This window comes from Eubalaena glacialis, unplaced genomic scaffold (genome assembly GCF_028564815.1).
Source record: "Eubalaena glacialis isolate mEubGla1 unplaced genomic scaffold, mEubGla1.1.hap2.+ XY scaffold_56, whole genome shotgun sequence".
NCBI lineage: Eukaryota > Metazoa > Chordata > Mammalia > Artiodactyla > Balaenidae > Eubalaena > Eubalaena glacialis.
The window spans coordinates 2,177,554-2,188,168 of record NW_026871455.1 but is presented as its reverse complement, the minus strand read 5'-3'; positions in this window follow the sequence as shown (position 1 = coordinate 2,188,168).

Below are 10,615 nucleotides of genomic sequence, written 5' to 3'. Positions count from 1 at the left end.
TTCAAGATTGATTCTATACAAATTTTCTCATTAAATCTCAGCCACATAACTAAAAGCAAACATGGTGAAATAAAACCACAGTTCTGGCATCACTGTTTTGTGTAGTCCTATACTATAAAAATAAATATTGTCACCAGAGCTTCCTTGCAGCCATAGTTGCTGTAATTGGAATGTTTATCACCATGGTGATCGGCTGCTTTGGCTGTTTATACTAGAAGGGTCATGGCTGGAGGTTAGTCTTTTTGAGCACAGGCTCAAAAGAAACCCATGTTATCCTACAAAAGTATATCCCATCTGTCCCTGGAAATACCTAATTTCCCTTGGTGACTAGTTTTATATACCAGTTGTATGGGTTTGGTTTAACATCACCCTTCTAACAATAAACAAATCCATTTTTGTGTGATGTCAAATTAGGTTGCTCTAAGTTGTGAAACTGATTAATCCCATCATCAATTCCCAAAACAATGCTTTCCACCCTGTAAGTCCTCTGGGGACATGACCTGATCCATTGTTGGTTGAGAGTGTTTTTACATAACATGGAAGATAACGCACAATTGGAGGGATGACCTTGAGGAAGCAACTTTGTATTTGCTTACATCCCTCAGATATTACAGCCATGAGAAGCCAAACTCATAGAAATAGAGAAAGGAATGGTGGTTTCCAAGTTGGGGTAAAGGGGGAGGGGTTAGCAAAAGAGAACAAGCATTCAAATATAAGATGGATAAGGTCTGAGGATCTAATGTAAACCACGGTGACTATAGTTGATAACGCTGTTTTTGTAACTGAAATTTGCTAAGAGGGTGAAACCTAAATGTTCTCTGACACACACACAAAGATAAATATGTGAGGAGACGGATGTGTTAATTCACTAGGCGGGGGGCATCTTTTCACATTTATACATATTTTAGATCAACATGAGGTACAGTTTGAATATCTTACAATTTTATGTCAATTCTACCTCAGTAAATCTGAAATTTCAAAACAGATATTGTTGCTGAACCAGGTTCACTTGCCTAATGCACAGCAAGCCAAACACTGAGACGCCAAGTTTGCCGCAGAGAAGGGTTTATTCATGAAGCAGTCAAGTGAGGAGATAGGAGAACAAATCTCATATCCACCTCCCCGAGGGTGAGGGCCTCAGGATATTTACAGGATAAAGAAACAGGGCGGCCTTAGGCCTGAGGAAAGGTGATTGGCGGTGGGGGAAAGGTGAGGTCACCAGTGTTCTTCCCAGGTGTATCTGGATCACAGGATTCTATGAGATGCATGTTCATAAATGGAGGCACTCAGCATTTTCTGAGATTGGAGGTTTAGGCCCTCTGACATCAAATGGTCCATCATCAGACCCCTGGGCAGACCCAGTTTTAGGGGTGGTGGGTCCCAACCAGTCAAATTTGGATTGAACTGAACAAGAACCAACTCGAAGTTCCTGGAAAACAACTTAAACCTCCCTGTTACTATAGTGACCCATAGTCGGAGGCGTTATCTACAGAGGTGGTTAAAGTGTTCTGTTATATATTCCCTAGGTTACGTGAAGCTTGGAGTGTATGGAATTAAAGAAAGACAGGGAAAAATAACTAAAGTGAGTTCAATCAGCAGAGGCAGGTTTTCAACACACTATTCCCTTATCTGTTGCTCTGTAACACAAGCTCAAGGATTTCTGTTAGTCACTACTTTCTGTTAACCCAGAAAGGGACATGGTTTCAGTATTACATCCATGAAAAATGGAAGGTTGATAGTGTCTAGCTCCATAACACTTAGGATTATAGGAACTGAGTCAAACATCACAGGATCCAAAAATTCCCCCTGGCTGACAGTATCTGAGCAAGCTTTAGTTATTACTCATTTCTGAATTACCATGTTTACCTGCATTGTTGGCTTAATGCATGATTTACAAAGAGATGCATACTGGAAACTTTCTAGGGTGTTTGATCTTATTCTCTCAAAGTAAAATGCTGCATTTGGAGATTACCCTTTGTGGGGACTCCTTTGGTTTTTTACGAATTAGATTGTAAACAGACATAGGGAGATATCATGAAATAATTTTCTCTTTTTTTTTTATTACTTTCTTCAATATGATCCTTTCTCTAGTTAGTAAGAGGGCATCTATGTTACCTCAAAGAGAATTAGTTTGTTATCACAAGATTGCAAAGAGGAAGAACTGTCCGATGTTCTGCTTTTATATTTTCAAAATAAGCTATTTAAGTCCAGACTGGAAATAGTTGTTTTGAAAAACAATCCCTTTCATTTGGAAGAGGTGAAATTCACTGAATGAAGACAAGGCCCTAGAAAACAAGAATGGGGACACTCTGATAGAAGAGCAGCACAGTGATAACCTGCCCAGCACTAGGAGCAAAGAGGCAGAGAATGACACAGACCACCCTGTCTCAGGAGAGGAAACAAGATTCATTCTGAGAGAGGAGAAGAGGGTGGACAGAGGGCTGATCTTGGAGGGTTTGTGGCTTCAGGGATGAGGGGGCCTGGGTGGGTTTACTGATGGGGGATGAGAATCATCGTGGAGAGAAATCATCCCTCATCAGCAGGGTGTGGGCATCAGGAAACCCCACTGACACCCGTAGACCCTCTGCTGCCAGTGAGTGAGCACCGGCCACCACTGCTCAGGGGCACATTGGCTGTCCTGGTCTTTGAGGTTTCCTGTGGTCCTGGGTAACTGCTGTGCTCGTGTCTCATGGACCATCCAGCAGAAGCCCTGACCATCCCTACCATCATCCTCTTTGAACCTTAACTGAAAATTCTCCCTTTTCAGCGACCTGGAGTGTTGTAAACATTCCAATGGTTTGCAAAGTCAGACACAAGATAGAGGAAGAAGGGGGAAAAAGGGAATAAAATGTCATTCCCAATTTTTTTGAACTCAAATTTTTTAAAAGAACTGAACCTGTTTTCTGAGGGGACGGGAAGTCCAGCTGTGGCAGGTGAGGCCCAATGGCGGCTGAGGACTCAGCAGAAGGATTCTCTGAAGGAGGGCCTGGGATCCATATGAAGGCTGGAACGAGAGCCCATGGCTGGCGGTGGGAAGTGACAGCGAGAACTGAGAGCTGCTGGGACAGGATGGGGCTCTGCTCCCCTCTGGGCACCTCTTCCCTTCCAGGCAGCTGCTGTGCACAGACGTCAGGATTCAGGATAATGACTCTCGGGGGAGCGAGGCTTGGCAGGAGGTGTAGCCGGGGAGGGAGCCCACGGGTTTCTCCCCGCATTAGTGACACCTGCTCGTGTTCTGGGCCTCTCAGGTCACCTGAGGTGCTTCCGCTGGAGGGACGTTCTGCCTGGACTGATGGCTGAGGCCTGAGCTCTCTTACGGAGACACGGGAGAGGGCGGCTCTGTGCTGGGAAGAAGCAGACCCTTCTTAGAAACTAAGAAAATTGGGGGCGGGCGGGGGTGAAGAACTGATTGTATTCCACACTCTTTGGGAGCGGGAGAGGGTCACCTAAGGGACAGAATGCATCTGGATGGGCTCACAAGTTTACTCGGGAAGGATGTCATGGGAACAATTTTTATGTTTAGTCTTTAATCTAAACCAGGGCGTCTGGGTTATTGGGCCTGAGATGGAGCCCCAGATATGAGTCATGTGGGGTCCAGGTTTGTGCTTGAGATGTTGCAGAGCCGGTGGGGACCGCCCTGTGTGGACAATCCCTTATTAACCCGGCACAACACCTGCAATGTCCCTGCAAACAGGCGAGGGGACACTTGACACTCAGGAGGCATCAGGTTATTGAAGGAAGATCGCCCAGTGCCTGTCTTTGGCTGAGAGAGGACAGTGGTGACACTCATCCAAGTGCAAATACCTACATCCTGTGACACTGTACTTTGGTGTCGCTTCACTGTACTGTACTCTATCTTAACTTCTTTCTTTAGATTTCATTTCTTGTTAAAAGAAAATATGGATATTGAAGAAAAGTCAGGGATAAGTGGGGTAGGTACACTTGGCCCATGCTCCACTTTCTGAAAAAAGAAATCAAACTAGCCCAGTGCCTGAGATGACATTTGGAATACCTGTTATAACCATCATTAAATATCTAGCGTCCATGAACTGAAAAGGACCTCCATCCCACATGTGCACGTTAAGGCAGGTGGTCTGGCTCGTGTGGGACCCAAGTAACAACAACGGGAGGAGCAGGAATGGAATCCTGAGAGTGGATGACCACGTGGGTCTTTTTGTTCCAACTCCATGAACCTCCGAGGACTTTGTGAATAAGTTCCACTTTAATTGTCATTGCTGGCCTGAGAGATAGTGTGAACTGTAGCTTATGGATGGGTGAGTGGACATGTGAAAGACAAGTTCAAGGCCAACTCTACCAGAAGTATCATTTATGTACAGATCCAGGAAAGAAATCAGATATTTTGGACTCTTTCAGAAGCCTGTATTAGCCACTTGGATGCCTGATATGTCACTGCTGCTCCCCTGACTTTAAACCCAGCCTCACCCACCCGCATATCTTGGCGTTTGTAAGTGAGGAGGTGGTGAGAGGCATGTGGGTGGTGACTTCAATTGTTATTTAGAGATCACCCTCTATGGCTGCCATGGTTACGTGCAGCTACGGAGTACAGATCCTTTTTCTTCCTGATATGTCTTCTGATTCCCTTTTACTATACTGGTTTCCACAAGCCTCATATTTCGCAGCATACTGTGTTTTACCGCAAGCCTCCAAAGATCACCTCCTTCAGAGGGACCGCCTGCTTCTACACCATTGCTGTTGCTCTGAGACTGTCCCCTGCCCCATGGCCCTTTCCAAGCGCTTTCCTTTTGGCGCTTTCACAGTTAATGCTCAGACCTGCAAATGTCACTTTTTCTCACTCTCTCATGGCTAATTCTCTGACCATCACATATGAGACCTCTTCTCACTATTTCCCACTCATGGCAGCCTACAGCTTCTGAGTGGGAATCCCTCTGACGGTGTCTGTCAATAACCACCACCAGGACCCAGAACACTGGCTTCCTTTCCTTCCGGTCTCTACCTGACACTCAGATCTACTGGGTACTGGGGGCTCTGGGGCTGACTCTTACATGGATGTCAAGCAGGGGAGTGCACTGTTTGTGCATAGACTCTGGGAGGGTATATGTTTCACTTTTGGATTTAAAAAAATGTAATATGGAGAGATTCTAATTCAACTAGCCACTATACATCTTCATATACAGAATTTCAGACTTCTTCAATGTAAATCTACATCAGTGGCACAGCCTAATCCAAAAGAGAAGTTAAGAGCTACCTCTCTCCAATCCACTCCCAGATTAAAGATGTTTTGATCAAAATCACGACAAGAACACTGTTGTTCCTTTACCAAACAAAGTTTGTGCATCTGATGCACAGCAAACCAAACCCTGAGACACTGAGGTTTGCAGCAACGAAAGGGTTTGTTCACAAAGCAGCCAAGAGAGGCAACGGGAGAACAAGTCTTAGATCCCCCTCCTTGAAGTCCAGAGGCTTGAGATATTTGCGGGATAAAGAAGCTGGGTGGCCTTAGGCCTGGAGAAAGGTGACTGGAAGTAGGGAAAGGTGAGGTAATTAGTGTTCTGCAGAGATATATCTGAGCAACGTGCTTCTTCGTGGGATGTATGTTCAAAAGTGGAGGCAGGCCTGAGTCTTTCTCCGTGGGCATTCTCTCCCACCGTCTTACATCAAAACCAGCCTTCTCTGACCCCTAAAGGACTTGAAGACATATCTGCCCACTTTCTGTAAGACAAAACTGAAGTTCTTCTTGAGCTGATCTATTGAGAACACCAGAATCACAACTAGCTGCTGGACAATCATCGACAGGAAGACACTGGAACTCACCAAAAAGATACCTCACATCCAAAGACAAAGGAGAAGCCACAATGAGATGGTAGGAGGGGCGCAATCAGAGTAAAATCAAATCCCATAACTGGTGGGTGGGTGACTCACAGACTGGCGAACACTTATACCACAGAGTCCACCCACTGGAGTGAAGGTTCTGAGTCCCACGTCAGGCTTCCCAACCTGGGGGTCCGACAACGGGAGGAGGAATTCATAGAGAATCAGACTTTGAAGCCTAGTGGGAACTGCTTGCAGGACTTCGACAGGACTGGGGGAAACAGAGACCCCACTCTTGTAGGATGCACACAAAATTGTGTGTGCATCGGGACCCAAGGGAAGGAGCAGTGACCCTGCGGGAGACTGAGCCAGACCTACCTGCTAGTGTTGGAAGGTCTTCTGCAGGTGGGGGGGTGGCTCTGTTTCACCATGGGGACAAGGACACTGGCAGCAGAAGTTCTGGGAAGTACTCCTTGGTGTGAGCCCTCCCAGAGTCTGTCATTGGCCCCACCAAAGAGCCCAGGTAGGCTCCAGTGTTGGGTTGCCTCAGGCAAAACAACCAACATGGAGGGAACCCAGCTCCACCCATCAACAGTCAAGTGGATTAAAGTTTTACTGAGCTCTGACTGCCACAGCAACAGTCAGCTCTACCCACCACCAGAGCCCCCCGTCAAGCCTCTTAGATAGCCTCAACCACCAGAGGGCAGACAGCAGAAGCAAGAAAAACTACAATCCTGCAGCCTGTGGAACAAAAACCACATTCACAGAAAGATAGACAAGATGAAAAGGCAGAGGACTATATACCAGATGAAGGAACAAGAAAAAAACCCAGAAAAACAACTAAATGAAGTGGAGATAGGCAATCTTCCAGAAAAAGAATTCAGAATAATGATAGTGAAGATGATCCAGGACCTCAGAATAAGAATGGAGGCAAAGATCGAGAAGATGCAAGAAATGATTAACAAAGACCTAGAAGAATTAAAGAACAAACAAACAGAGATGACCAGTACAATAACTGAAATGAAAACTACACTAGAAGGAATCAATAGCAGAATAACTGAGGCAGAAGAACGGATAAGTGACCTGGAAGACAGAATGATCTTACAGAATGGAATTCACTGCTGCGGAACAGACTAAAGAAAAAAGAATGAAAAGAAATGAAGACAGCCTAAGAGACCTCTGGGACAACATTAAATGCAACAACATTCGCATTATAGGAGTCCCAGAAGGAGAAGAGAGAGAGAAAGGACCAGAGAAATATTTGAAGAGATTATAGTCGAAAACTTCCCTAACATGGGAAAGGAAATAGCCACCCAAGTCCAGGAAGCGCAGAGAGTCCCATACAGGATAAACCCAAGAAGAAACAGGCCGAGACACATAGTAATCAAATTGGCAAAAATTAAAGACAAAGAAAAATTATTAAAAGCACCAAGGGAAAAATGACAAATAACATACAAGGGAACTCCCATAAGGTTAACAGCTGATTTCTCAGCAGAAACTCTACAAGCCAGAAGGGAGTGGCATGATATACTTAAAGTGATGAAAGGGAAGAACCTACAACCAAGATTACTCTACCCAGAAAGGATCTCATTCAGATACGATGGAGAAATCAAAAGCTTTACAGACAAGCAAAAGCTAGGAGAATTCAGCACCACCAAACCAGCTCTACAACAAATGCTAAAGGAACTTCTCTAAGTGGGAAACACAGGAGAAGAAAAGGACCTACAAAAACAAACCCAAAACAATTAAGAAAATGGTCATAGGAACATACATATCGATAATTACCTTAAACGTGAATGGATTAAATGCTCCAACCAAAAGACACAGGCTTGCTGAATGGATACAAAAACAAGACCCACCTATATGCTGTCTACAAAAGACCCACTTTAGACCTAGGGACACATGCAGACTGAAAGTGAGGGGATGGAAAAAGATATTCCATGCAAATGGAAATCAAAAGAAAGCTGGAGTAGCTATACTCATATCAGATAAAATAGGCTTTAAAATAAAGAATGTTACAAGAGACAAGGAAGGACACTACATAATGATCAAGGGATCAATCCAAGAAGAAGATATAACAATTATAAATATATATGCACCCAACATACGAGCACCTCAATACATAAGGCAACTGCTAACAGCTATAAAAGAGGAAATCGACAGTAACACAATAATAGTGGGGGACTTTAACACCTCACTTACACCAATGGACAGATCATCCAAAATGAAAATAAATAAGGAAACAGAAGCTTTAAATGACACAATAGACCAGATAGATTTAATTGATATTTATAGGACATTCCATCCAAAAACAGCAGATTACACATTCTTCTCAAGTGCGCACGGAACATTCTCCAGGATAGATCACATCTTGGGTCACAAATCAAGCTTCAGTAAATTTAAGAAAATTGAAATCATATCAAGCATCTTTTCTGACCACAACGCTATGAGATTAGAAATCAATTACAGGGAAAAAAACGTGAAAAGCACAAACACATGGAGGCTAAACAATACACTACTAAATAACCAAGAGATCACTGAAGAAATCAAAGAGGAAATCAAAAAATACCTAGAGACAAATGACAATGAAAACACGATGATCCAAAACCTATGGGACACAGCAAAAGCAGTTCTAAGAGGGAAGTTTATAGCTATACAAGCCTACCTCAAGAAACAAGAAACATCTCAAGTAAACAATCTAACCTTACACCTAAAGGAACTAGAGAAAGAAGAACAAACAAAACCCAAAGTTAGCAGAAGGAAAGAAATCATAAAGATCAGAGTGGAAATAAATGAAATAGGAACAAAGACAACAATAGCAAAGATCAATAAAACTAAAAGCTGGTTCTTTGAGAAGATAAACAAAATTGATAAGCTATTAGCCAGACTCATCAAGAAAAAGAGAGAGAGGACTCAAATCAATAAAATTCGAAATGAAAAAGGAGAAGTTACAACAGACACTGCAGAAATACAAAGCATCCTAAGAGACTACTACAAGCAACTCTATGCAAATAAAATGGACAACCTGGAAGAAATGGACAAATTCTTAGAAAAACAAAACCTTCCAAGACTGAACCAGGAAGAAACAGAAAATATGAACAGACCAATCACAAGTAATGAAATTGAAACTGTGATTAAAAATCTTCCAACAAACAAAAGTCCAGGACCAGATGGCTTCACAGGTGAATTCTATCAAACATTTAGAGAAGAGCTAACACCCATCCTTCTCAAACTCTTCCAAAAAATTACAGAGGAAGGAACACTCCCAAACTCATTCTATGAGGCCACCATCACCCTGATACCAAAACCAGACAAAGATATTACAAAAAAAGAAAATTACAGACCAATATCACTGATGAATATAGATGCAAAAATCCTCAACAAAATACTAGCAAACAGAATCCAACAACACATTAAAAGGATCATACACTACAATCAAGTGGGATTTATCCCAGGGATGCAAGGATTCTTTAATATATGCAAATCAATCAATGTGATACACCATATTAACAAATTGAAGAATAAAAACCATATGATCTTCTCAATAGATGCAGAAAAAGCTTTTGACAAAACTCAACACCCATTTATGATAAAAACTCTCCAGAAAGTGGGCATAGAGGGAACCTACCTCAACATAATAAAGGCCATATATGACAAACCCACAGCAAACATCATTCTCAATGGTGAAAAACTGAAAGCATTTCCTCTAAGATCAGGAACGAGACAAGGATGTCCACTCTCACCACTATTATTCAACATAGTTTTGGAAGTCCTAGCCACGGCAATCACAGAAGAAAAAGAAATAAAAGGAATACAAATTGGAAAAGAAAAGTAAAACTGTCACTGTTTGCAGATGACATGATACTATACATAGAGAATCCTAAAAATGCCACCAGAAAACTACTAGAGCTAATCAATGAATTTGGTAAAGTTGTAGGATACAAAATTAATGCACAGAAATCTCTTACATTTCTATACACTAATGATGAAAAATCTGAAAGAGAAATTATGGAAACACTCCCATTTACCATTGCAACAAAAAGAATAAAATACCTAGGAATAAACTTACCTAGGGAGACAAAAGACCTGTATGCAGAAAACTATAAGACACTGACGAAAGAAATTAAAGGTGATACCAACAGATGGAGAGATATACCATGTTCTTGGATTGGAAGAATCAATATTGTGAAAATGACTATACTACCCAAAGCAATCTACAGATTCAATGCAATTCCTATCAAATTACCAATGGCATTTTTTACGGAACTAGAACAAATCATCTTAAAATTTGTATGGAGACAAAAAAGACCCCAAATAGCCAAAGCAGTCTTGAGGGAAAAAAACGGAGCTGGAGGAATCAGACTCCCTGACTTCAGACTATACTACAAAGCTACAGTAATCAAGACAATATGGTACTGGCACAAAAACAGAAACATAGATCAATGGAACAAGATAGAAAGCCCAGAGATAAACCCAAGCACCTATGGTCAACTAATCTATGACAAAGGAGGCAAAGATATACAATGGAGAAAAGACAGTCTCTTCAATAAGTGGTGCTTGGAAAACTGGACAGCTACATGTAAAAGAATGAAATTAGAATACTCCCTAACACCATACACAAAAATAAACTCAAAATAGATTCGAGACCTAAATGTAAGACCGGACACTATAAAACTCTTAGAGGAAAACATAGGAAGAACACTCTTTGACATAAATCACAGGAAGATCTTTTTTAATCCACCTCCTAGAGTAATGGAAATAAAAACAAAAATAAACAAATGGGACCTAATGAAACTTCAAAGCTTTTACACAGCAAAGGAAACCA